Source organism: Ranitomeya variabilis, chromosome 4, assembly GCF_051348905.1.
Source record: "Ranitomeya variabilis isolate aRanVar5 chromosome 4, aRanVar5.hap1, whole genome shotgun sequence".
NCBI lineage: Eukaryota > Metazoa > Chordata > Amphibia > Anura > Dendrobatidae > Ranitomeya > Ranitomeya variabilis.
This window is the reverse complement of record NC_135235.1, coordinates 71,152,116-71,177,878: the sequence shown is the minus strand read 5'-3', so window position 1 is coordinate 71,177,878 and position 25,763 is coordinate 71,152,116.

The window sequence follows — 25,763 nt, the reverse complement described above, 5'->3', positions numbered from 1 at the left end:
AAGTTGTGGGGGGTAGGGCTGGCTCAAGATTTTCATGGACCCAGGAAACGCGGAATACGTCACGGCGGTGGAGCAGGGAGAGGTAAGTATTTCAACTTTGCAAGTGCTGTGATCCTGAGCAAGCAGGGGGCCCACTCGTTGGAACTGGCACAGGGCCCCTCATAGTACGGCGGTGTGTTTGATGGCGGGTGGCGCCTCCCACTGGCAGAGACACTTTTGCGTACTATGAGGGGCCCTGTGCCAGTGATGTCGCCAACGAGTATGCCCCCCCACCTGATGAAGGAACCTGCACTTTCATCTGCACATTCCTCTTTGTCCCTGTGTAAGGTGGTATAGTATGCGGGAAGGGGAACCTGACTTTCAGCAGGGTCAGTTTCTGGCTGTGTAGAGTACAAGGGGAATGTAGTGGTCTGGGTCAATGTACCAGCAGACTCATCTAGCAGTGGCTGGGCAATGGGCAGGATGAGAAGGAAACAGAGATATAGGCCCAAATATTAAAGTGGGCTAAATGCAGTTCAAATGTGGTAACAGCACTAAACAGGCGGCATTGCTTTTTTCAGCGGAGGACAACTGTAAGGAGTGGCAGACACATAGTAGGCCCAAACAATAAAGTGGGCAAAATGTCTGCCAACAAATAAATAAACAGGTGGCATAGCTAGGTACAGGGGTGGGCTCCTCTGCTGAGTAGCAGACAGTGGTAGTAGGCGCAAAGTATTAACTGGTCTAAATAGAGGCCAGGGCCCCTGTATATTTTAACTATCATCTATAATTTCTACAAATTTGTATTGGTAGTGCCATTGAAGGATTTAACAGCACAGACTACACAGTGGTGGAGCAGGGAGAGGTAAGTATTGCAAGTGGTAGAGCACTGTTCGAGCTGGGGGGAACACTCTTGTGGGCGGCGGTACTGGCACAGGGCCCCTCATATTACGTCGGGGTGTCTGACGTTGGTTGTGCTCCACCACCGTCAGAGACACTTCATTGTACTATGAGGGACCCTGTGCCAGTGCCGTCGCCCAAGAGTGGACACACCCACCTGTCCAGGCAAACGGCACTCGGGTGCTTGCACCAGGTGGTGACCAGAGCCCTGTGGGGGGAGTCAGCTCATTTATGGAGGTATAAAAATGGCCTATGGTGGACATTCAGAAGCTGCAAATGGAGGAATTGGAGAAGTCAGTAAGAGGAGGCCAAAAGCAAGACATTTTTCAGGCAAGCTACGTGTCAGCAGGGGAAGATGGGGCAAAATAATTTGAAATCCATGATTGGTTCATTTTAACGAAGGTTAGATCATCAACATTTCGGGTAGCCAGACGTGTCCTTTTTTCGGTCAGTATTGAACCAGCAGCACTGAAGACTCTTTCTGATAGCACACTAGCAGCAGGGCAAGCGAGCTCCTGTAATGCATATTCTGCCAATTCAGGCCAGGTGTCTATTTTAGATGGCCAGTAATCAAAGGGGAATGACCTGTGATGGAGAACATCAATAAGGGAGGAAAAGTAGTTCGTAACCATACTGGACAAATGCTGTCTCCTGTCGCTTTGAATCGATGCAGCAGTACCTGTCGTGTCAGCGGTCATTGCGAAATCACTCCACAACCTGGTCATAAAACCCCTCTGTCCAACGCCACTTTGGATTTGTGCACCTCTAACACCTCTGCCATGTTGCCCCCTACGGCTCGTGTGAGAACCATCACCGTCGCTGTGTGCTGGGAATGCTTGAACCAAATGGTCTACAAGAGTTGCTTGTTTGGTAGCCAATATTTGCTCAAGGTTCTCATGTGGCATGATATTTTGTAATTTTCCTTTAGATCGTGGATCCAGGAGGCAGGCCAACCAGTAATCATCATCGGTCATCATTTTGATAATGCGGGGGTCCCTTTTCAGGATACGCAAGGCATACTCAGCCATGTGGGCCAATGTTCCAGGTGTCAATTCACTGCTTGTGCTGGGTTGAGGAGCACTTTCTTGCAAATCAACATCACTTGTGTCCCGCAAAAACCCTGTACCTGACCTTGCAACGCCACCAGTTTCTATTGGCCCCTGAGAAGCATCCTCCTTCCATCCCCATCATCCTCCTCCTCCTCTTCGTCCGCCACCTCATCCAGGTGAGTTCCCTGAGCAGACAATGGCTGACTCATCAAGGCTTCCCTCCTCCTCGGTTGCAGACGCCTGCTCCTTATTGTGCGTCAAACTTTGCATCAGCAGACGCATTAGTGGGATGCTCATGCTAATGATGGCGTCGTCTGTACTTACCAGCTGTGTGCATTCCTCAAAACACTGAAGGACTTGACGGAGGTCTTGTAGCTCCGACCACTGCACACCAGACAACTCCATGTCTGCCATCCAAGTGCCTGCCCGTGTATGTGTATCCTCCCACAAATTAATTACAGCACGCCTCTATTTGCACAGCCTCTGAACCATGTGCAGTGTTGAGTTCCAACTTGTTGCAACGTCGATTATTAGGCGGTGCTGGGGAAGATTCAGCGATCGCTGATGGTTCTGCATATGGCTGGAGTGTACGGGCGACCGGCGGATGTGAGAGCAAAGTTTTCGCACCTTCAGGAGCAGGGCTGGTAACTCCGTATAAGTTTTGAGGAAGCACTGCACCTCCAGGTTCAAGGTGTGAGCCAGGCAAGGTATGTGTTTCAGTTCTGAAAGGGCTATGGCAGCCATAAAATTCCTTCCGTTATCACTGACTACCTTGCCTGCCTCAAGATGTACACTGCCCAGCCATGACTGAGTTTGTTGCTGCAAGTACTCGGCCAGTACTTCCGCGGTGTGTCTGTTGTTGCCCAAACACTTCATTTGTAACACAGCCTGCTGACGCTTACCACTAGCTGTTCGATAATGGGACACCTCGTGTGCAACACTGGCAGCTGCAGATGGAGTTGTCGTGCGACTGCGCTGTGTGGACGAGCTTTCGCTTAAAGAGGAGGAGGAGGAAGGGTGGCGAACGCCTACAGCCAACTGTTTCCTAGACCGTGGGCTAGGCAGAACTGTCCCACTATGGCTGTCCCCTGTGGACCCTGCATTCACCACATTAACCCAGTGCACCGTGATGGACACGTAACATCCCTGGCCATGCCTACTGCTCCATGCATCTGTTGTGAGGTGCACCTTTCCACTGACTGATTGCCTCAGTGCATAGACAATGCGGTCTTTGACATGCTGGTGGAGGGCTGGGATGGCTTTTCTCGCAAAGAAGTGCTGACTGGGTAGGTCATAGCGTGGTACTGCGCAGGCCATTAGGTCTTTGAAAGCTTCGCTTTCAACCAACCGGTAGGGCATCATCTCTAACGAGATTAGTCTAGCAATGTGGGCATTCAAACCCTATGTACGCAGATGAGAGAATGAGTCTTTTACTAACGAGAGTCTCTTGTAGGGTGAGCTGGACTGGAGAGCTGCATATGGTGGAACTAGCTTGAGAGAGGGTTGGTGATGGTATTCTTGATGTTGGCCTACATACAGTGTTTCCTACCAAGAACCTTGTGATTCCCTGACTGCTTTGGCCTTGCGACGATACCTCCACATTTGCTGCTGGTGGTGTCCTAACCGGTGGACTTACAGTGAGGGAAGCAATGTAGCGTTGCTGACTACCTTCATTCTGAGCAGGTGCACCAACGGTACGGGACGTTTGGTAGTTAGTCCAGGCTTGCAAGTGCATGCTGGTTAAATGTCTAAGCATGCACTTTGTATTTAAAGGGACTCTGTCACCTGAATTTGGAGGGAACAATTTTCAGCCATAGAGGCGGGGTTTTCGGGTGTTTGATTCACCCTTTCCTTACCCGCTGGCTGCATGCTGGCTGCAGTATTAGATTGAAGTTCATTCTCTGTCCTCCATAGTACATGCCTGCGCAAGGCAAGATTTAAATTTTGAAGATTCTTCCCTCTGCTAAAGGTCTTTGAGCATTTCTTGCAGATAACTTTGCACTGATCATTCGGATCTTGGTTAAAAAATTGCCACACTACACTCTTCCTACTATGGAATACCTTTTCAGGCATTGCACGCTGTGCTACTTTCACCGGATGGCCACGCTGTCCAAAAAATGTTTTTGTTTTTGACAAACGTTTTTGGCCTGATACAGGCCTGCCAGATGACAGCTGTTGCGATGTAGATGGCTGCTGCGGATCATCCTCCTCCGCTTCTGAGCTACTGGCAGCGGCACCCTCTTCCCCCAATGGCTGCCAATCTGGGTCAACAACTGGGTCATCTATCACCTCCTCTTCAATGTCATGTGCACCTTCCTCTGTGTCACCGTGTAAGGTGCTATAGCGTTCGGGACGGGGCACCATATTCTCATCAGAGTCAGATTCTGGCTCAGTACACTGCGAGGGCAATGTAGTGATCTGAGTCAATGGAACAGCATAATAATCTACCTGTGACTGTGCACCAGTGCACTCCATGTCCGATTCATCTTGTAAAGGGCAGTTAACAATTTCCCTTTCTAACCCAGGCACGGTATGTGTAAAGAGCTCCATGGAGTAACCTGTAGTGTCGCCTGACGCATCCTTCACTTTTGGTTTGGGTGAAGGACACAAGGAAATGTCTTGTTCCTGACCGGGAGCATCCACTGACGACTCGCTGCTTTTATATTTGGAACTTTCTGAAGAGGAGGCGAAAGAGCTAGAGGCTGAGTCAGCAAGGAAAGCCAAAACTTTTTCCTGCTGCTCCGGCTTTAAAAGCTGTTTTCCTACTCCCAGATAAGGGAGCCTTCGAGGCCTTGTGTTGCCAGATGATGACGCTGGCTCAACACCTCCAGCCTTAGGTGCTATTGTTCTTTTCCCACTACTACCAGATGCACCTCCACCACCACCACCATCAGTACCAGCTGGCAACCTATGCCCACGGCCTCTTCCACCAGACTTCCTAATTTTTTGGAAAATCTAACCAAAATAACAACCGTTATATGGTACTGTAAAACAAAGTAGATGGTGTATATAAACTTGTTGAGAATTTAAATCTCCCTTTTTTGGGGGGCAGACTGAACCCAAACTCAGGCCCAGTGTATAAAACAACGCAATGTGAGGGGCAGCAAGCGGCTGGCTGATATACGACAAACTAACAGGACTGAAATATATCCACTTTGTGAGAATTTGAATCTCCCTTTTTTGGGGGGAAGACTGAACCCAAACTCCGGTCCAGTGTATAAAACAACGCAATGTGAGTGGCATCAAGTGGCTGGCTGATATACGACAAACTAACAGGATTGAAATATATCCACTGTGTGAGAATTTGAATCTCCCTTTTTGGGGGGGGTAGACTGAACCTAAACTCAGGTACAGTGTATAAAACAACGCAATGTAAGTGGCAGCAAGTGGCTGGAAGATATATGAAAAAATACAAGGACTGTAGTACAATTCAAGTGGAAATCGCTACAGCCCAAGAAATTTCGGGGTTAATCTTCCCTCCCTAACTATGTCCCTTCATCTGATGAAGCTGCAGCAACCTCTCCCTATGCTAACATTGGCAGAAGTAAGATGGCGGTCGGGGTGCACGCCCCTTTATAGCCCCTGTGACGCTGCAGAAAGCAAGCCAATCACTGTCATGCCCTTCTCTTAGATGGTGGGGACCGAGACCTATGTCATCACGCTGCCCACACTCTGCATCCTCCTTCATTGGCTGAAAAATGGCGCTGAACGCGTCATACAAAACGCGACTTTGGCGCGAAGATCACCGACCGCATGGCCGATCCCACACTAGAATCGGGTCGGATTTCATGAAACCCGACTTTGCCGAAAGTTGGCGATTTTTGAATTTGTCTGATCCATTTCGCTCATCCCCAAGTGCAGTTGCAAAAACCATCAAGCGCTACAAAGAAACTGGCTCACATGAGGACCGCCCCAGGAAAGGAAGACCAAGAGTCAACTCTGCTTCTGAGGATAAGTTTATCCGAGTCACCAGCCTCAGAAATCGCAGGTTAACAGAGCTCAGATTAGAGGCCAGGTCAATGCCACACAGAGTTCTAGCAGCAGACACATCTCTACAACAACTGTTAAGAGGAGACTTTGTGCAGCAGGCCTTCATGGTAAAATAGCTGCTAGGAAACCACTGCTAAGGACAGGCAACAAGCAGAAGAGACTTGTTTGGGCTAAAGAACACAAGGAATGGACATTAGACCAGTGGAAATCTGTGCTTTGGTCTGATGAGTCCAAATTTGAGATTATTGGTTCCAACGACCGTGTCTTTGTGCGACGCAGAAAAGGTGAACGGATGGACTCTACATTCCTGGTTCCCACCGTGAAGCATGGAGGAGGAGGTGTGATGATGTGGGGGTGCTTTGCTGGTGACACTGTTGGAGATTTATTCAAAATTGAAGGCTTACTGAACCAGCATGGCTACCACAGCATCTTGCAGCGGCATGCTATTCCATCCGGTTTGCGTTTACTTGGACCATCATTTATTTTTCAACAGGACAATGACCCCAAACACACCTCCAGGCTGTGTAAGGGCTATTTGACCAGGAAGGAGAGTGATGGGGTGCTACGCAAGATGACTTGGCCTCCACAGTCACCTGACCTGAACCCAATCGAGATGGTTTGGGGTGAGCTGGACCGCAGAGTGAAGGCAAAAGGGCCAACAAGTGCTAAGCATCTCTGGGAACTCCTTCAAGACTGTTGGAAGACCATTTCCGGTGACTACCTCTTGAAGCTCATCAGGAGAATGCCAAGAGTGTGCAAAGCAGTCATCAAAGCAAAGGGTAGCTACTTTGAAGAACCTAGAATAGAAGACATATTTTCAGTTGTTTCACACTTTTTTGTTAAGTATATAATTCCACATGTGTTAATTCATAGTTTTGATGCCTTCAGTGTGAATTTACAATTTTCATAGTCATGAAAATACAGAAAATCTTTAAATGAGAAGGTGTGTCCAAACTTTTGCTCTGTACTGTATATATACATCTATTCTATGTGTATAAATATATTCTATGTATTCTATTTTAACTTGTCACTCTGTGATTATACTGTACTCGGCATATGATTTGCCAGCTTTTAACCTTTCTATCATATACAATGCTCAAAAAAATAAAGGGAACACTTAAACAAGAGAATATAACTCCAAGTAAATCAAACTTCTGTGAAATCAAACTGTCCACTTAGGAGGCAATACTGTTTGACAATCAATTTCACATGTTGTTGTGCAAATGGAATGGACAGCAGTTGGAAATTATTGGCAATTATCAAGACACACTCAATAAAGGAGTGGCTCTGCAGGTGGGAACCACAGACCACATCTCAGTACCAATGCTTTCTGGCTGATGTTTTGTTCATTTTTGAATGTTGGTTGTGCTTTCACACTCGTGGTAGCATGAGATGGACTCTACAACCCACACAAGTGTCTCAGGTAGTGCAGCTCATCCAGGATGGCACATCAATGCGAGCTGTGGCAAGAAGGTTTGCTGTGTCTGTTAGCGTAGTGTCCAGAGGCTAGAGGCACTACCAGAAGACAGGCCAGTACACCAGGAGACGTGGAGGGGGCCGTAGGAGGGGAACAACCCAGCAGCAGGACCACTACCTCTGCCTTTGTGCAAGGAGGAGCACTGCCAGAGCCCTGCAAAATAACCTCCAGCAGGCCACAAATGTGCATGTGTCTGCACAAACGGTAAGAAACAGACTCCATGAGGTTGGTATGAGTGCCCGACGTCCACAGATGGGAGTTGTGCTCACAGCCCAACACCTTGCAGGATACTTGGCATTTGCCGCAGAACACAACGATTGGCAAATTCACCACTGGCACCCTGTGCTCTTCATGGATGAAAGCAGGTTCAAACTGAGCACATGTGACAGACATGACAGAGTCTGGAGACGCCATGGAGAGTGATCTGCCTGCAACATCCTTCAGCATGACCGGTTTGGCAGTGGGTCAGTAATGGTGTGGGGTGGCATTTATTTGGAGGGCTGCACAGCCCTCCATGTGCTTGCCAGAGGTAGCCTGACTGCCATTAGTTACCGAGATGAGATCCTCAGACCCCTTTTGAGGCCATTTGCTGGTGCGGTTTGCCCTGGGTTCCTCCTAATGCAGGACAATGCCAGACCTCATGTTGCTGGAGTGTGTCAGCAGTTCCTGCAAGATGAAGGCATTGAAGCTATGGACTGGCCCGCCCATTTCCTAGACCTGAATTCGATTGAACACATCGGGACATCATGTATCGCACCATCCACCGATGTCACGTTGCAGCACAGACTTTCCAGGAGTTGGCGGATGTTTTAGTCCACGTTTGGGAGGATATCCCTCAGGTAATCATCCACGGCCTCATCAGGAGCATGCCCAGGCATTGTAGGGAGATCATACAGGCACGTGGAGGCCAAACACACTGTTGAGCATCATTTCCTTGTCTTGAAGCATTTCTGCTGAAGTTGGATCAGCCTGTAACTTCATTTTCCACTTTGAATTTGAGCATCATTCCAACTCCAGACCTCCGTGGGATATTAGTTGTGATTAACGTTGATCATTTGTAGGTTTTATTGTTCTCAACACATTCCACTATGTAATGAATACAGATTTACAACTGGAATATTTCATTCAGTGATATCTAGGATGTGGGATTTTAGTGTTCCCTTTATTTATTGAGCAGTGTGTGTGTGTGTGTGTGTGTGTGTGTGTGTGTTTTGACGAATATTTCATTTGAAAACTATTTTTTAATGATAGAGAATTTACTGTATGTAAAAGCTCATGTTAAAATCGCATTACAATTAGATAACAATTGCACTGCATACGGATGTCATATGGATACTGTGGGAATATAGCTCAACAGGGATCTTTGCTTTGGCCAAAGCAGGTGGCTATGGAGTCACATCGGACAGTAGCAGGCTAGCGAGTTCCACACAGGTATGCACCAGGCGTATTTATTGTACACATTTGCCATACAATGTTACACATGCCAAACATGAAATAAAATGTCTAAGGCCGTCTGGCCACTAACTAACAATAAGTTTCTAACTACAAAAATACCTACACAATAACAGAGAAGTTCATGCAGCCTTACTGTGTCAGCTTCCCAGACCAGCAGATGAGAGACTGAGATCCCAGCAGCTCCTGATTATCAGCTGAAGCAGTCAGGAGTAGTGTTGAGCATTCCGATACCGCAAGTATCGGGTATCGGCCGATACTTGCGGGTATCGGAATTCCGATACCGAGATCCGATACTTTTGTGGTATTGGGTATCGGTATCGAAACAACATTAATGTGTAAAAGAAAGAATTAAAATAAAAAATATTGCTATACTCACCTCTCCGACGCAGCCTGGACCTCACCGAGGGAACCGGCAGCGTTCTTTGCTTAAAATGCGCGCGTTTACTTCCTTCCGTGACGTCATGTGGCCGCGACGCGACCAATCACAGCAAGCCGTGACGTAATTTTCAGGTCCTTAATGCCTAATTCTAGGCATTCAGGATTTTAAAATTACGTTCCGGCTTGTGATTGGTCACGTCGCGGTCACATGGGCGACGCGACCAATCACAAGCCGTGACGTCACGGGAGGCAGGAAACGCACGCATTTTAAAATAACGTCACGGCTTGTGATTGGTTGCGTGCCGCCCATGTGACCGCGACGCGACCAATCACAGCAAGCCGTGACGTAATTTAAGGTCCTTAATGCCTAATTCTAGGCATTCAGGATTTTAAAATTACGTTCCGGCTTGTGATTGGTCGCGTCGCGGTCACATGTGACCGCGACGCAACCAATCACAGCAAGCCGTGACGTAATTTAAGGTCCTTAATGCCTAATTCTAGGCATTCAGGATTTTAAAATTACGTTCCGGCTTGTGATTGGTCGCGTCGCCCATGTGACCGCGACGCGACCAATCACAAGCCGGAACGTAATTTTAAAATGCGCACGTTTCCTGCCTCCCGTGACGTCACGGCTTGTAAATGGTCGCGTCGCCCATGTGACCGCGACGCGACCAATCACAAGCCGGAACGTAATTTTAAAATGCGCGCGTTCCCTGCCTCCCGTGACGTCACGGCTTGTGATTGGTCGCGTCGCCCATGTGACCGCGACGCGACCAATCACAAGCCGGAACGTAATTTTAAAATGCGCGCGTTTCCTGCCTCCCGTGACGTCACGGCTTGTGATTGGTCGCGTCGCCCATGTGACCGCGACGCGACCAATCACAAGCCGTGACGTCACGGAAGGAAGTAAACGCGCGCATTTTAAGCAAAGAACGCTGCCGGTTCCCTCGGTGAGGTCCAGGCTGCGTCGGAGAGGTGAGTATAGCAATACTTTTTATTTTAATTCTTTCTTTTACACATTAATATGGATCCCAGGGCCTAAAGGAGAGTTTCCTCTCCTTCAGACCCTGGGAACCATCAGGGATACCGTCCGATACTTGAGTCCCATTGACTTATATTGGTATCGGGTATCGGTATCGGATTAGATCCGATACTTTGCCAGTATCGGCCGATACCGATACTTTCAAGTATCGGACGGTATCGCTCAACACTAGTCAGGAGACCAAAACCTGGGCTGCATGTGTGGAAGGGAAGCCTCAGTCCTTTCCACGCTGATCACTAAAGAAACCAGGACCGGATTACAGTGAAATAAACAGCTTCACAATCAATACTGGGAGACATATGAAATGAAATGGGGAGAAACATATCTGTTTTCTAGTACTTCTCCCCTTGGTACCTCACACACCCCCATCCTCTGTTCGAGCCCGTAGGGTCGGACACGACGAGTCACTAAGAAGTGCGTTCTAGATAACGCATCTGCATTCCCGTGTGCTGCGCCCGCCCTGTGCTCAACGGAAAATTTAAATGGTTGCAATGCTAAGAACCAGCGTGTCACCCTCGCATTGCCCTCTTTTGCCCTGGCCATCCACGTTAGGGGTGAATGGTCCGTCACTAGCCTAAATTGGCGACCTAGCAAATAATAGCGTAAGGTGTATAGGGCCCATTTTACAGCCAGAGCTTCCCGCTCAACCACACTAATTCTTTTCTGCCTTTGTAAGCTTTCTGCTTAGATAGCCCACTGGGTGTTCTTCGCCATTCACTTCCTGTGACAACACTGCACCGAGGCCAACACCCGAGGCGTCCGTTTGGACAATAAACTCCCGTTTAAAGTCAGGGGCAACCAACACTGGTTGGTCACAGAGGACCGTTTTCAAATGTTGAAAAGCCTCCTCTGCTTCTGCGCTCCACTTTACTGTGATCGACTTCGACCCCTTGGTAAGATCTGTGAGAGGGGCCGCGATGGTGGCAAAATGTTTGATGAACCGCCTATAATAACCGACGATCCCTAAAAAAAGCTCCAACTTGTTTTTTGGTGACCGGTTGTGGCCAATTCCAAATAGCGTCCACCTTATTGGTCTGTGGCTTTACGACTCCTCGCCCTATGCTATATCCCAGATAGCGAGCCTCTTCCAATCCCAAGGTACATTTCTTGGGATTGGCAGTCAACCCAGCAGTTTTTACCGAGTCTAAAACAGCTTATACTTTTGACAAATGTGTGTCCCAGTCATCACTAAAGACAATGACATCGTCCAAGTATGCGGACGCATAGTGGACATGGGGTTTTAGGACAATATCCATTAGACGTTGGAAGGTGGCTGCAGCACCATGCAACCCAAATGGCATATCACGGTACTGGAACAGTCCCTGAGGCGTTACAAAGGCCGTTTTCTCTTTGGCTGAATCCGTGAGGGGAATCTGCCAATAACCTTTTGTTAAGTCAATAGTGGATATGTACCTGGCCGAATCCAGTCTCTCTATAAGTTCGTCAATAGTGTTGAGCATTCCGATACCGCAAGTATCGGGTATCGGCCGATACTTGCGGTATCGGAATTCCGATACCGGGATTCCGATACTTGCCGCGTATCGGATACCGGAATCGGAAGTTCTAAGATTCAAAAAGCAGAAATTCAGCCAATGAGATTGATTCCAAGTGTGGGCACATCCTGTTTAGCATGGAGGGCATGAATGTTGGAATAAGTTTAAATGCAACAACTCCATTCCTGTTGTAGTCTGCATTGAATGTCTATGAGTGTTCATTTGTCAGCTATGCTGTGATTGTTAAAGTTTGTAAAAAAAAAAAAAAAGGGTCAGAGGACACTCACTGATTGCATCAGTCTGCTGCTGTTTTCCTTCACAGAGAGACATGTGTTACATGGACTAGATTATATTGGTAGTTACTGTCAAAGCTTTCTTATTTTGTTCCAGTTCAAGCTGCATATATTAAACACAGTTTGCCTTACGTTGGATTCTGCTGCTTATATGAAGTAACACGCGCTGCTGTGGTAATACTCCGGCTAACAGGTTATGGGCCCAGCCACCGGAAAGTAAATGGTAAAAAGCCCAGTCACCGGAATAAGCAGCGAGCCAAGCGCAGACAGCAAAGAGGTACAAGAGACAAGAATGTCTACAGAAAGGAATGCAGTGAAGTACACAGTGCCAAGTCTCACAAATCACAATTACAGCTCCTGGAAATTCAAGGTAAAGATGTTACTTATAAGAGAGGGTACATGGAAATGTATTGAACAGCCTGTGCCTGACCCAGTACCGGGTGATTGGCTAGAGACTGATCAGAAAGCACAAAGCACTATTTCCCTCAGCATAGATGATAACCAGATTGTACATGTATGCAAATGTGATACTGCAAAGAAAATGTGGGAAGAATTACAGAAAGTGCATGAAAGGTCAAATCTCAGCAATAAGCTATATCTTATGAGAAAGCTGTATCAGTCTAAATTAAGTGATGGCCAGCATATGCAGGACTATATCAGAAACACCCTAGAGATTGTGGAGCGCCTAAGGGGTATTGGTGAAGAAATTAAAGATTTTCATGTTGCTGCATTACTATTAAGTGGTCTTCCAGAAAGTTATGACACGCTTGTGACTGCATTAGATGCCAGACCAGATGATGAACTCACACTAGAATATGTGAAAGGGAAACTTGCAGATGAATACAAGAGAAAGTCAGAGACTATTAGCAATAATATATGCAAAGCAGAAACAGCATTAAAGACACAGTACTTTTCTAAAGCTCAGAGTCATTTAAAGGAAACTCGTGAATGTTTTGTCTGTAAAAAGCCTGGTCACCTTAAAGCAGACTGCAGAGTGTGGAAAGCAAGAATGAATCAGTTTAAAAAGCAGGACAGTCATCAAAAGGTTAAAACAGCTGTAAAGAAGGAAGATGCATGTATTGCGACTGCATTTGGGGTCAGCACAAGCCCATATGCAAACCATGTTTGGTGTATTGACTCTGGAGCGACTGCTCACATGACACGTGATAAGGATTTCTTCATTAATCTAGATGAAAGCAAGTCTGAAAAGGTAATTTTAGCTAATGGTCACTATATGACATCAGAAGGAATAGGAGATGGTTATTTCCATTGTCAAGTTCAATCCTCAGCACAAGTCAGAAAAATCCCAGTTAAAGACGTGCTGTATGTTCCCAAACTTGAAAGTAACCTTTTATCTGTAAAGAAGCTTGCACAACAAGGAAATATAGTTACATTTAAGGATGACAGATGCATCATTTCAAAGAAGGGTCATACCCTTGCCGAAGGAAAAATCAAAGATGAACTTTATCAGCTGAAATGCAATGAAACTGTTTACAGTGCTAGACAAGATTTTCATAAGGACTGTATTCATGTGTGGCACAGACGCCTAGGCCACAGAGATCCAGAAGCAGTAAAGAAACTAGCTCAACTTGCAAATGGTATTGCAATCAACCAGTGTAATCAAACAATGAAGTGCACAAGTTGCCTAAAAGGGAAAATGTCCAGAAAATCGTTTCCTAAAGTAAGCACTACTAAATCTGCACAGATACTGGATTTGATACATACAGATGTGTGTGGTCCAATGAGTGTTCTTACTCCCAGCAAGAAGAGATATTTTCTCACATTCATTGATGATTATTCCAGATATACTGTTACTTACCTACTTCAAAGTAAAGATGAAGTTCCACAGAAACTTGAAGAATATCTTGCTGCAGTTCTTAACAAATTTGGAAGAATACCAAAGGTACTGCGAGCAGATAATGGAACTGAATATACAAGTGGTAAAGTGCAAACCATCCTGAAAAAGAATGGAATCGTGTTCCAGACAACCGTTCCATACAACCCAGAGCAGAATGGCACAGCAGAGAGAAAGAACCGAACTCTTTGTGAAAGTGGAAGAAGTATGCTATTTGATGGAAACCTACCTACAACATATTGGGGAGAAGCCATCATGACTGCTACCTATCTTCAAAATCGACTGCCAAGTAAAGCTACAAGTAAAACTCCATATGAGCTATGGAACTGTGAGAAGCCCAACCTGAAGCATCTCAGGATATTCGGAAGCAAAACTTTTGTGCATGTTCCCAAAGAAAAACGTTCTAAGTGGGAATCTCATGCAAAGGAAGGAGTTCTTGTGGGGTACAGTGAAACTCAGAAAGGATACAGAATCCTGCATCCACAGACCAACACAGTAACAATCAGCAGAGATGTAGTGATTGATGAAAACTCAGTATCGCTCAAATTTCATGAGGTTACGCAAATAATTCAACCTAAGGAACAAGAATTTCAGTCAGTGATTCCAGACATTGAAGAGAATCTCAAAGAAAATACTGAAGTCTGGATATGCTCTGAAAGTACTGAAAAAGAAACAGAAGAACCAAGCCAACCTCAGGAGATCAGAAGATCAGAAAGATCAAATAAAGGAATTCCAGCTAAACGCCTTTCTTATATGGTCAGATCAATTCCAGAAGAAGAGCCACAGTCATGGCAGGAAATGCAAAAACTGCCTATTCATAAGAAGCAAAAATGGATAAAAGCTGCTGATGAAGAAATGGAATCCCTTCATAAGCTCAAAACATGGGAGCTCACAGAGCTACCTCAAGGCAAGAAAGCAATTGGATGTAAGTGGGTCTTTAAGAACAAATATGACTCCGAAGGTAATATTCACCGTTTTAAAGCAAGATTGGTCGCAAAAGGATATTCACAAAAATATGGTGAAGATTATGATGCTACTTTTGCTCCAGTTGCCAAGCAAACTACATTCAGAACTTTATTATCCATAGCTGCTGTTCAGCAGATGAAAGTAAGACATTTTGACATCAAAACAGCCTTTCTACATGGAGACATTGAAGAAGAGCTGTACATGACTCAACCAGAAGGCTATGTTAAAAGGGGTAAAGAGAACCTTGTTTGCAGAATGCAAAAATCTCTCTACGGCCTTAAGCAATCAGCAAGAGCATGGAACACTAAGATGAACAAAGTGTTAATCGACGAAGGATTTAAAAGGTCTCAAGCGGATCCATGTTTGTATACAAAAAGTGTATCACAAGATTGGATGTATGTTATTCTATATGTGGATGATGTAATAATAGCGCATCAAGAAGAGAGAGAAATTTCAAAACTAGGTCAAATTCTGAACAAGCATTTCGAGACCAAGGACCTTGGAGATGTGACATACTATTTGGGAATCCAAATCCAGAGAGAGGAAGATGGAAGTTTTCTTCTTAATCAAAATTCTAAAATCTCCACAGTTCTAAACCAGTTTGGAATGTCAGAAGCCAAAGGCATATTAACTCCAATGGATCCATCTTACCTAAAATTGGAAGGAGAAGAAGATCTGCTACCCACAAATGACAGTTACAGACAAGCAGTGGGGGCACTTCTATACATAGCAACCACAACCCGTCCAGATATCTCAGCCACAGTGGGAATTCTCTGCCGACGTGTAAGCAAGCCACGCCAAAGAGATTGGAATGCAATTAAGAGACTTCTTCAGTATCTTAAGGCAACCCAAGAGTTAAGTCTAAAGATTTCTGCATCAGGAGATCTAATTCTCAGAGGATATGTAGATGCAGATTGGGCTGGAGACTCAAGTGATCGAAGATCAACAAGTGGTTACTTGTTCAAGTTAGGACACACTTCAATCTCATGGTCGAGTAGAAAACAAGTGTCAGTTGCATTGTCTTCTACAGAAGCAGAGTATACATCAGCTGCTCATGCAAGTCAAGAGTTAATTTGGTTGAAGCAACTTTTGGAAGAATTCGGCAAACCACTAGCTGAACCAACTGTTATCTATGAGGACAACCAAGGATGTATCAAGCTCGCCAGCAGTGAAAGGATAAGTGCAAGAACAAAGCACATTGATGTTAAACATCATCACTTGCGTGACTTAGTAGAGCGTGAAGTTCTAAAGTTTGTTTACTGTGAATCTGACAAGATGTTAGCAGATGTTTTGACAAAGCCATTGTCAAGAGCCAAGTTTGAAGAATTCAGAACTGCAATGGGACTAACAGGATAAGCAGTTGTTGAGTGGGGGTGTTGGAATAAGTTTAAATGCAACAACTCCATTCCTGTTGTAGTCTGCATTGAATGTCTATGAGTGTTCATTTGTCAGCTATGCTGTGATTGTTAAAGTTTGTAAAAAAAAAAAAAAAGGGTCAGAGGACACTCACTGATTGCATCAGTCTGCTGCTGTTTTCCTTCACAGAGAGACATGTGTTACATGGACTAGATTATATTGGTAGTTACTGTCAAAGCTTTCTTATTTTGTTCCAGTTCAAGCTGCATATATTAAACACAGTTTGCCTTACGTTGGATTCTGCTGCTTATATGAAGTAACACGCGCTGCTGTGGTAATACTCCGGCTAACAATGAAACTACTGGCAAGGCTGTGATTGGCTGGTGTAATGATGTCATGATGCAGTTTAAAAGTCGCTGGCGCCATTTTGCGATCACTCTGCTGTGAATTCAGTTAGTGACAGGACGCTGTTTGCTGACTGAGGGACAGTTTAGAGATAGCGATTTGCTTCTTTGTGCTTTCCAAAGGCTAATTTAGCAACCGCTGTGTTCACCTACTATTCACCTTGCTTTTGCCTTGTAGCGCTGTTTTCACAGCGATCTGCAGGGTCTGTGTGTGTGTGTGTGTGAGTGCAGCCCAGTCTCCAGTCTGAGTGCAGCCACATAGGCCATCCATAGTTGGTTGTATTCAGTTCAGGGAGGGTGGTTCATTGCCTCATACTGTTCCTTTTTTTTTTTTTTTTCCCAAGTAGTGTAGTCTGCTGCTAATTTATTCAAAAAAATCCTATTAGTGTCTTTCCACCCGTCTCCAGCTAATTTGTGGAAAAACACTACATAGGATAAAGTAGAGGAGGGTTTTTGGGCCTTGCAGCGCCGTTTACGGCTGTCTGCACGGTCTCCGTGTGACTGCAGCTCGCCCTGTAATCTGTGAGCAGCTGTAGCCTGGTTGTCTCCAGCTCAGGGTTTTTCACTGCGTCATACCGCCAAATCAATTTTCTTTTTTTTCAAAGTAGTGTAGTCTGCTGCTAATTAATTTAAAAAAATCCTATTAGTGTCTTTCCACCCGTCTCCAGCTAATTTGTGGAAAAACACTACATAGGATAAAGTAGAGGAGGGTTTTTGGGCCTTGCAGCGCCGTTTACGGCTGTCTGCACGGTCTCCGTGTGACTGCAGCTCGCCCTGTAATCTGTGAGCAGCTGTAGCCTGGTTGTCTCCAGCTCAGGGTTTTTCACTGCGTCATACCGCCAAATCAATTTTCTTTTTTTTCAAAGTAGTGTAGTCTGCTGCTAATTAATTTAAAAAAATCCTATTAGTGTCTTTCCACCCGTCTCCAGCTAATTTGTGGAAAAACACTACATAGGATAAAGTAGAGGAGGGTTTTTGGGCCTTGCAGCGCCGTTTACGGCTGTCTGCACGGTCTCCGTGTGACTGCAGCTCGCCCTGTAATCTGTGAGCAGCTATAGCCTGGTTGTCTCCAGCTCAGGGTTTTTCACTGCGTCATACCGCCAAATCAATTTTCTTTTTTTTCAAAGTAGTGTAGTCTGCTGCTAATTAATTTAAAAAAATCCTATTAGTGTCTTTCCACCCGTCTCCAGCTAATTTGTGGAAAAACACTACATAGGATAAAGTAGAGGAGGGTTTTTGGGCCTTGCAGCGCCGTTTACGGCTGTCTGCACGGTCTCCGTGTGACTGCAGCTCGCCCTGTAATCTGTGAGCAGCTATAGCCTGGTTGTCTCCAGCTCAGGGTTTTTCACTGCGTCATACCGCCAAATCAATTTTCTTTTTTTTCAAAATAGTGTAGTCTGCTGCTAATTTATTCAAAAAAATCCTATTAGTGTCTTTCCACCCGTCTCCAGCTAATTTGTGGAAAAACACTACATAGGATAAAGTAGAGGAGGGTTTTTGGGCCTTGTAGCGCCGTTTACGTCTGTCTGCACGGTCTCCGTGTGACTGCAGCTCTATCTGTTGTCAGTTCAGCCCCCAAAAAATAAATAAATAATAAAGTTCACCAAACACACCAGTTACACCACTTTACATTTCTGTAGGCCACATTAGCTCATATTTGTGTCTAGTCCACACTTTAGATAATTAGTGCTTCTTATACCTGTTAGGAGGAGTTGCTCAGGAATAAGCACACAAAGCCGTTAGTACTTTTCTGCTTATCTTTATCAGTCAACCAAGATGAAGAAGGCAGTGAGTAAGGCACGGGGGCGTGGGAGCCGTCGCGGAGCAGGGAGGGGACGTGGGGATTCTGTGCCTGCTGCGGGCACCGGTGACTCATCAGCACCCACTTTCACCAGGCAACAGTCGTTCATGCGAAGCTTTGTGTCCGAGCGCCGTACACCGCTGCTGCGTGAAGAACAAATTGAAGCTGTTGTCGGATGGATGGCAGCTAATGCATCAACTTCCATTAGTGCCACATCCTCTCAGACACAGAGCACTGGAGAGCAGCCATCTGTCTCTTCACCACCTGCCAAATTGCCCAGGCAGACAGAGAGCCCAGGACAGGAGCCGTCTCTACTTCTGTTCTCTGAATCTCTTGGCTTGGAAACAGGGGGCCAGCCAAGCAGCATTGGAGAAATGGAAGAAGAGGCAGGGTGCAGTGATGCCCAACAGCTTTTTCTGTCTTCCTCTGAAGAGGCGGGTGGGCCAGTGGCTCCGGTCACCACATCGCAGGCCGCATCAGCTGATGATGACACTCAGGTGCCACTTACTGGTGCGTGCTCTGCTGCTGAGACTACCCAGGAGGAGCAGTTGGGGGCAGAGGGTAGTGTAGATGATGAGGTCCTCGACCCATCTTGGCGTGAGGGACAGGAAGGTGGTGGGAGCAGCTCTGAGGAAGAGATTCCCCGTACGGCCCAAAGAGGGAGAGGGAGGGGGAAGACTGCGGATCCTGCAGCCTCCGCTTTGGCACCCGTTAGGAGCATGTCTCTTCCAAAAGCCAAAAAGGGCGCTCCCAAGACTTGCAGTGCCTGGTCCTTTTTTGACACAGTTGCAGATGACATTTGCTATGTCAGATGCAACGTGTGTCATCAAAAAGTCAAAAGAGGTCGAAATGTCAGCAACCTCAATACCTCCAACATGTGGAAACATGTGCGCAACAGGCACCCGGCGGAGTTAGAAAAACACACTGAAGAGGTAGGCCAACCAACAGCGGCAGCTACCACCTCTTCAGCTCGTGTTGCCTCTTCCTCTACCTCACACGCAGCTGGTTCGGCGTCCTCCCAGGATCGCCGTGGAAGAACCTCTGCCCCTGTTGTCCAGAGACCCGCTGTAATTCCACCCGCAGCGCCACTTTCCCAGTCATCCACACACTCCCAGCCCAGTCTACAGCCATCGGTAGTACAGGCATGGGAGAAAAGGCGGCCTTTCTCGTCAAACCACCCACGAGCACAGGCTCTGACTGCAGGCATTGCCAAACTTCTGTCACTGGAAATGCTGTCATTCAGGCTGGTGGAGACTGACAGCTTCCGTGACTTCATGTCATTGGCAGTCCCACAGTACAAAGTGCCCAGCCGCTTTTACTTCAGCAGGCAAGCCGTCCCTGCCCTGCAGAAGCATGTGGAGGGACACATAAAACACGCGCTACTGAACGCCGTCAGTAGCAAGGTCCACCTCACCACCGATGCGTGGACCAGTCAACATGGACAGGGGCGATACCTTTCCCTCACTGCCCATTGGGTTAATGTCGTTGAGCCGGGTACAGACCGTGCGAGTGGCGCAGGACGTGTCCTGCCCACTCCAAGGATTGCAGGAATCCATTCTGTACGCATTGACTCCTCCTCTTACACCAGTTCCTCAGAATCATCGCTGCAGGAGCCGTCACAGTCCACCTCCACATGGACCCGTGATGAACGTGTACCTGTTACGACCGACATGAGCACAGCCGTGGCCAAACGTCAACAGGCCGTCTTGAAATTAATTTTCTTGGGGAATCGTAGCCACACAGCGCAGGAGCTCTGGAATGCCATCAAGCAGGAGAGCGATGTGTGGTTTGTGCCAGCGAATCTCCAGCCAGGCATGGTAGTGTGTGATAATGGCCGAAATCTGGTGGCAGCTCTGGGCCTCGGCAACCTCACTCACATCCCATGTCTGGCACATGTGCTCAATTTGGTCGTGCAGAGCTTTTTGAGGGACTATCCGGATCTTGATGCACTGCTGCACAAGGTCCGCCTAGAGTGTGCTCACTTGCGGCGTTCCAGCACGGCAAAAGCGCGCATTGCGGCTCTGCAGCGCCGACACCGCCTGCCGGAACATCGCATCATATGTGACCTACCTACCAGGTGGAATTCCACGTTACATATGTTGGAGCGGTTGTGTGAGCAGCAGCAAGCTGTAATGGAGTACCAGCTGCTTCAGGCGCAAAAAAGTCGCAGTCAGCGCCGTACAGACTTCACAACCACAGAGTGGGCCACTATGAATGACGTCTGCCAGGTTTTGCGTCCCTTTGATTATTCCACGCGGATGGCGAGTGCAGATGATGCACTAGTCAGCATGACTGTCCCCCTTATCTGCCTGCTTGAAAAATCACTGCAAGCGCTAAGGGATGATGTTGTGGAAGAGGTGGAGGATGAGGATTCACCATTTCCATCATCTTCTGGACAGTCAGCGCCACGTGGTTCCTCACAAACGCGTAGGCAGGGGACCGTTTGTGAGGAGGATGAGGAGGAGTCAATGGAGGAGGAAGACATCCGTCCAGAGGAGGGAGTTACACAATTGTCCAGTACTCAGTGTGTACAGCGAGGGTGGGGTGATGACGAGCGGGCAGAGATCACGCCTCCAGCAGGGGACAGCGTTTCTTGGGCAGTTGGCAGTCTGCAGCACATGGTGGATTACATGCTGCAGTGCCTGAGAAACGACCGCCGCATCGCCCACATTCTCAACATGTCTGATTATTGGGTGTTCACCCTCCTCGATCCTCGCTACCGGGACAACGTAGAAAGCCTCATCACACCGTTGAACCGGGAGCGAAAAATGCGGGAGTACCAAGACACACTGGTCAATTCCATCATCTTCTCCATTCCAACTGAGAGAAGTGCTGCTAGTGCATTCCAAAGCAGCTCAGTGCGTCCAGGCCGTGGTGGAGGCTCTGCACAAAGAGGGAGCAGAAGCAGTGCCTCTGCCCAAGGCAAGACCAGTATGGCCGAACTGTGGCACAGTTTTCTGTGCCCGCCACAAAAGTCTACACCATCACAGACGGCTCCAGTCAGCAGGAGGCAACGGTTCCGTCAGATGGTGACAGACTACATGTCTTGCCCTCTTGCTGTACTCCCAGACGGCTCTTCCCCTTTCAAGTTTTGGGTCTCAAAGCTGGATACATGGCCAGAGCTAAGCCAGTATGCATTGGAGGTGCTGTCTTGCCCTGCGGCCAGTGTATTATCGGAACGTGTCTTTAGTGCTGCAGGTGGTGTACTAACTGACCGTCGCATGCGACTATCCTCCGATAACGTTGACCGGCTTACTTTCCTGAAAATGAACAAGGCCTGGATCTCGCCGGAATTTGCCACTCCTCCTCCTGATTGAATAATTAGGTCACTGTATACGTTATCCAGGTCTCCTGTTGTGTTCATCTTTCTACCACCTGAACTTAAATTCCTGGGCTCCAACACCGCCAGTTGAGGCTCAGACGTGCCGTCTGCACAGTCAAAACATACGACCCAGTGTTATTGGGTTTCAGTAATGTCAGCTGATCCCCAGCTGTGTAGCCGGCAATGTGTCATGCGACCGCCACGCTGACACAACAACTGAAATGTAAGGGAATCTGTCCCCCCCCCCCCAAGGCGTTTGTTACTGAAAGAGCCACCTTGTGCAGCAGTAATGCTGCCCAAGGAAAAGGTAGCTATTTTTGTTTAGCTCCTTGCACACGCAGAACTTAACACTTATAAAATGTGTCCACTGATACCGTAAAACCGTCCCGGAGGTGGGACTTTACTTCGTAATGTGACGCAGCCCAGCCGTCATTCCTACCCCCCCGGCGCCGCGCACCGGCTCCTCAGCGTTGTTTTATTCCGTCCTGGAGCCTGCGCTGTTATGTTATCCCGTGGCCAGGCACACTTAGCGCTGCCCGTCTTCTGGCATCATTTGGTGTCTGGATGGCTGCGCCTGTGCGGCCGCGCTGGCAGAGAGCCCGCCTCGCAGTGTCTTCTGATTTAATCCCACTGGGGGCCTGGGATCCATGGACATGCGCAGTGCATATCTGAACCTCCACCTCTCACTCATTTCCCTATGGCTTCTTCAGACTGTTCGGTGTCAGCTGGTCCCTAACAGCATGCCACGGCCGTGACACCGCACAGTCTGAAGAAGCCATAGGGAGATGAGTGAGAGGTGGAGGTTCAGATATGCACTGCGCATGTCCATGGATCCCAGGCCCCCAGTGGGATTAAATCAGAAGACACTGCGAGGCGGGCTCTCTGCCAGCGCGGCCGCACAGGCGCAGCCATCCAGACACCAAATGATGCCAGAAGACGGGCAGCGCTAAGTGTGCCTGGCCACGGGATAACATAACAGCGCAGGCTCCTTGACGGAATAAAACAACGCTGAGGAGCCGGTGCGCGGCGCCGGGGGGGTAGGAATGACGGCTGGGCTGCGTCACATTACGAAGGAAAGTCCCACCTCCGGGACGGTTTTACGGTTGCAGGGGACACATTTTATAAGTGTTTAGTTCTGTGTTTGCAAGGAGCATGATGAAAAGAGCCACCTTTTCCTTTTGCATCTTTTGTGCTGCACAAGCTGGCTCTTTCAGCTACAAACGCCTTGGGGGGGGGTTAAAGGTTCCCTTTCGACTTTCTCAGGCTTCGGCCTACATTGTGTTCCTCTGCTTTTCCACCTGTCCCTGGGCTCCAACACCGCCAGTTGCCGTCCAGAAGTGCTGTACGCACAGTCAACAGTCCCTCCTCTGTTATTGGGGTTCAGTAACGTCAGCTGTTCCCCTGCTGTGTGTGTGGCAATCCCTCCTACCTCCTCCAACCTCCTCCTCCTCCACCCGTCCCTGGGCTCCAACACCGCCAGTTGCCGTCCAGAAGTGCTGTACGCACAGTCAACAGTCCCTCCTCTGTTATTGGGGTTCAGTAACGTCAGCTGTTCCCCTGCTGTGTGTGTGGCAATCCCTCCTACCTCCTCCTACCTCCTCCAACCTCCTCCTCCTCCACCTGCCCCTGGGCTCCAACACCGCCAGTTGCCGTCCAGAAGTGCTGTACGCACAGTCAACAGTCCCTCCTCTGTTATTGGGGTTCAGTAACGTCAGCTGTTCCCCTGCTGTGTGTGTGGCAATCCCTCCTACCTCCTCCAACCTCCTCCTCCTCCACCCGTCCCTGGGCTCCAACACCGCCAGTTGCCGTCCAGAAGTGCTGTACGCACAGTCAACAGTCCCTCCTCTGTTATTGGGGTTCAGTAACGTCAGCTGTTCCCCTGCTGTGTGTGTGGCAATCCCTCCTACCTCCTCCTACCTCCTCCAACCTCCTCCTCCTCCACCTGCCCCTGGGCTCCAACACCGCCAGTTGCCGTCCAGAAGTGCTGTACGCACAGTCAACAGTCCCTCCTCTGTTATTGGGGTTCAGTAACGTCAGCTGTTCCCCTGCTGTGTGTGTGGCAATCCCTCCTACCTCCTCCAACCTCCTCCTCCTCCACCCGTCCCTGGGCTCCAACACCGCCAGTTGCCGTCCAGAAGTGCTGTACGCACAGTCAACAGTCCCTCCTCTGTTATTGGGGTTCAGTAACGTCAGCTGTTCCCCTGCTGTGTGTGTGGCAATCCCTCCTACCTCCTCCAACCTCCTCCTCCTCCACCCGTCCCTGGGCTCCAACACCGCCAGTTGCCGTCCAGAAGTGCTGTACGCACAGAGCCAAACACCTCGCCAATGTGTTAGTGGGGTTCAGCACCGCCAGCTGTTCCCCTGCTGTGTATACGGCAACGTGTACTGCGACCGCCACGCAGGCACAACAAGTTAAATGTAAGGGAACCTGACCCCCCCCCCCCCAGGCGTTTGTTACTGAAGGAGCCACCTTGTGCAGCAGTAATGATGCAAAGGGAAAAAGTGCCTCTTTTCGTGATGCTCCTTGCACATGCTGAACCAAACACTTATGAAATGTGTCCCCACACAGCGTTAAACCGTCCGGTAGGTGGAACTTTCCTTTGTCGTGTGACGCAGCACAGCCATCATTTTTACCCCCTTGGCGCCGTGCGCCGCCTCCTCAGCGTTGTTTTAATCTGTCCCGGAGCCTGCGCTGTTAGGTTAGCCCTTGGCCATGCACACATGTTGCGCTGCCCGTCTTCTGACCTCATTTGGTGTCAGGCTGGCTGCGCCTGTGCGGGTGCGCTGGCCGAGATCCCGCCTCGCAGTGTCGTCTAATGTAATCCCACCGCGGGCCTGTGATCCGTGCCCGTGCGCAGTGCATATCCTCTCCTCTCACTCCCCTCCCTACGGCTTCTTCAGACTGTGCGATGTCAGCTGGTCCCTAATAGCATGCCACGGCCGTGACACCGCACAGTCTGAAAAAGCCGTAGGGAGGGGAGTGAGAGGAGAGGATATGCACTGCGCACGGGCACGGATCACAGGCCCGCGGTGGGATTACATTAGACGACACTGCGAGGCGGGATCTCGGCCAGCGCACCCGCACAGGCGCAGCCAGCCTGACACCAAATGATGTCAGAAGACGGGCAGCGCAAAATGTGTGCATGGCCAAGGGCTAACCTAACAGCGCAGGCTCCGGGACAGATTAAAACAACGCTGAGGAGGCGGCGCACGGCGCCAAGGGGGTAAAAATGATGGCTGTGCTGCGTCACACGACAAAGGAAAGTTCCACCTACCGGACGGTTTAACGCTGTGAGGGGACACATTTCATAACTGTTAGGTTCCGCATGTGCAAGGACCATAATTAAAAGAGCTAAGTTTACCTTTTCCAGCATTAGTGCTGTACACAATGGCTCTTTCAGCTACAAACGCCTGGGGGGGGGGGGGGGTTAAAGGTTTCCTTTCAACTTGCTCGAGTGCAGGCTTCGGCCTACACTCCGCTCCCCCTGCTCCTCCTGCTGACCCTGGGCTCCAACACCGCCAGTTGGGGCCCGGTACTGCTAGCTGCACAGAGAAAAACACCTCGCCAATGTGTCAGTGGGGTCCAGCACCGCCAGCTGTTCCCCTGCTGTGTAGCCGGCAACGTGTCCTGCAAAAGTCACGCAGACACAACACACCCAAAGCTGCCGCCTGTGCAGGCTTCGGCCTACACTCCCCTCCCCCTGCTCCTCCTCCTCCTGCTCCTCCTCCTGCTGTCCCTGGGCTCTAACACACCGCCAGTTTTTGCCCAGATGTGCTAGCTGCACAGAGAAAAACACCAGCCAATGTGTCAGTGGGGTCCAGCACCGCCAGCTGTTCCCCTGCTGTGCAGCCGGCAACGTGTCCTGCAAAAGCCACGCAGACACAAGAACTGAAATTGAAGGGAACCTGTCCCCCCTCCCCCAGGCGTTTTTACGTTATCCAGCCACCTTGTACAGCGGTAATGCTGCATGTGTGCAAGGTGGCTCAGAAACGTATTCTCCTC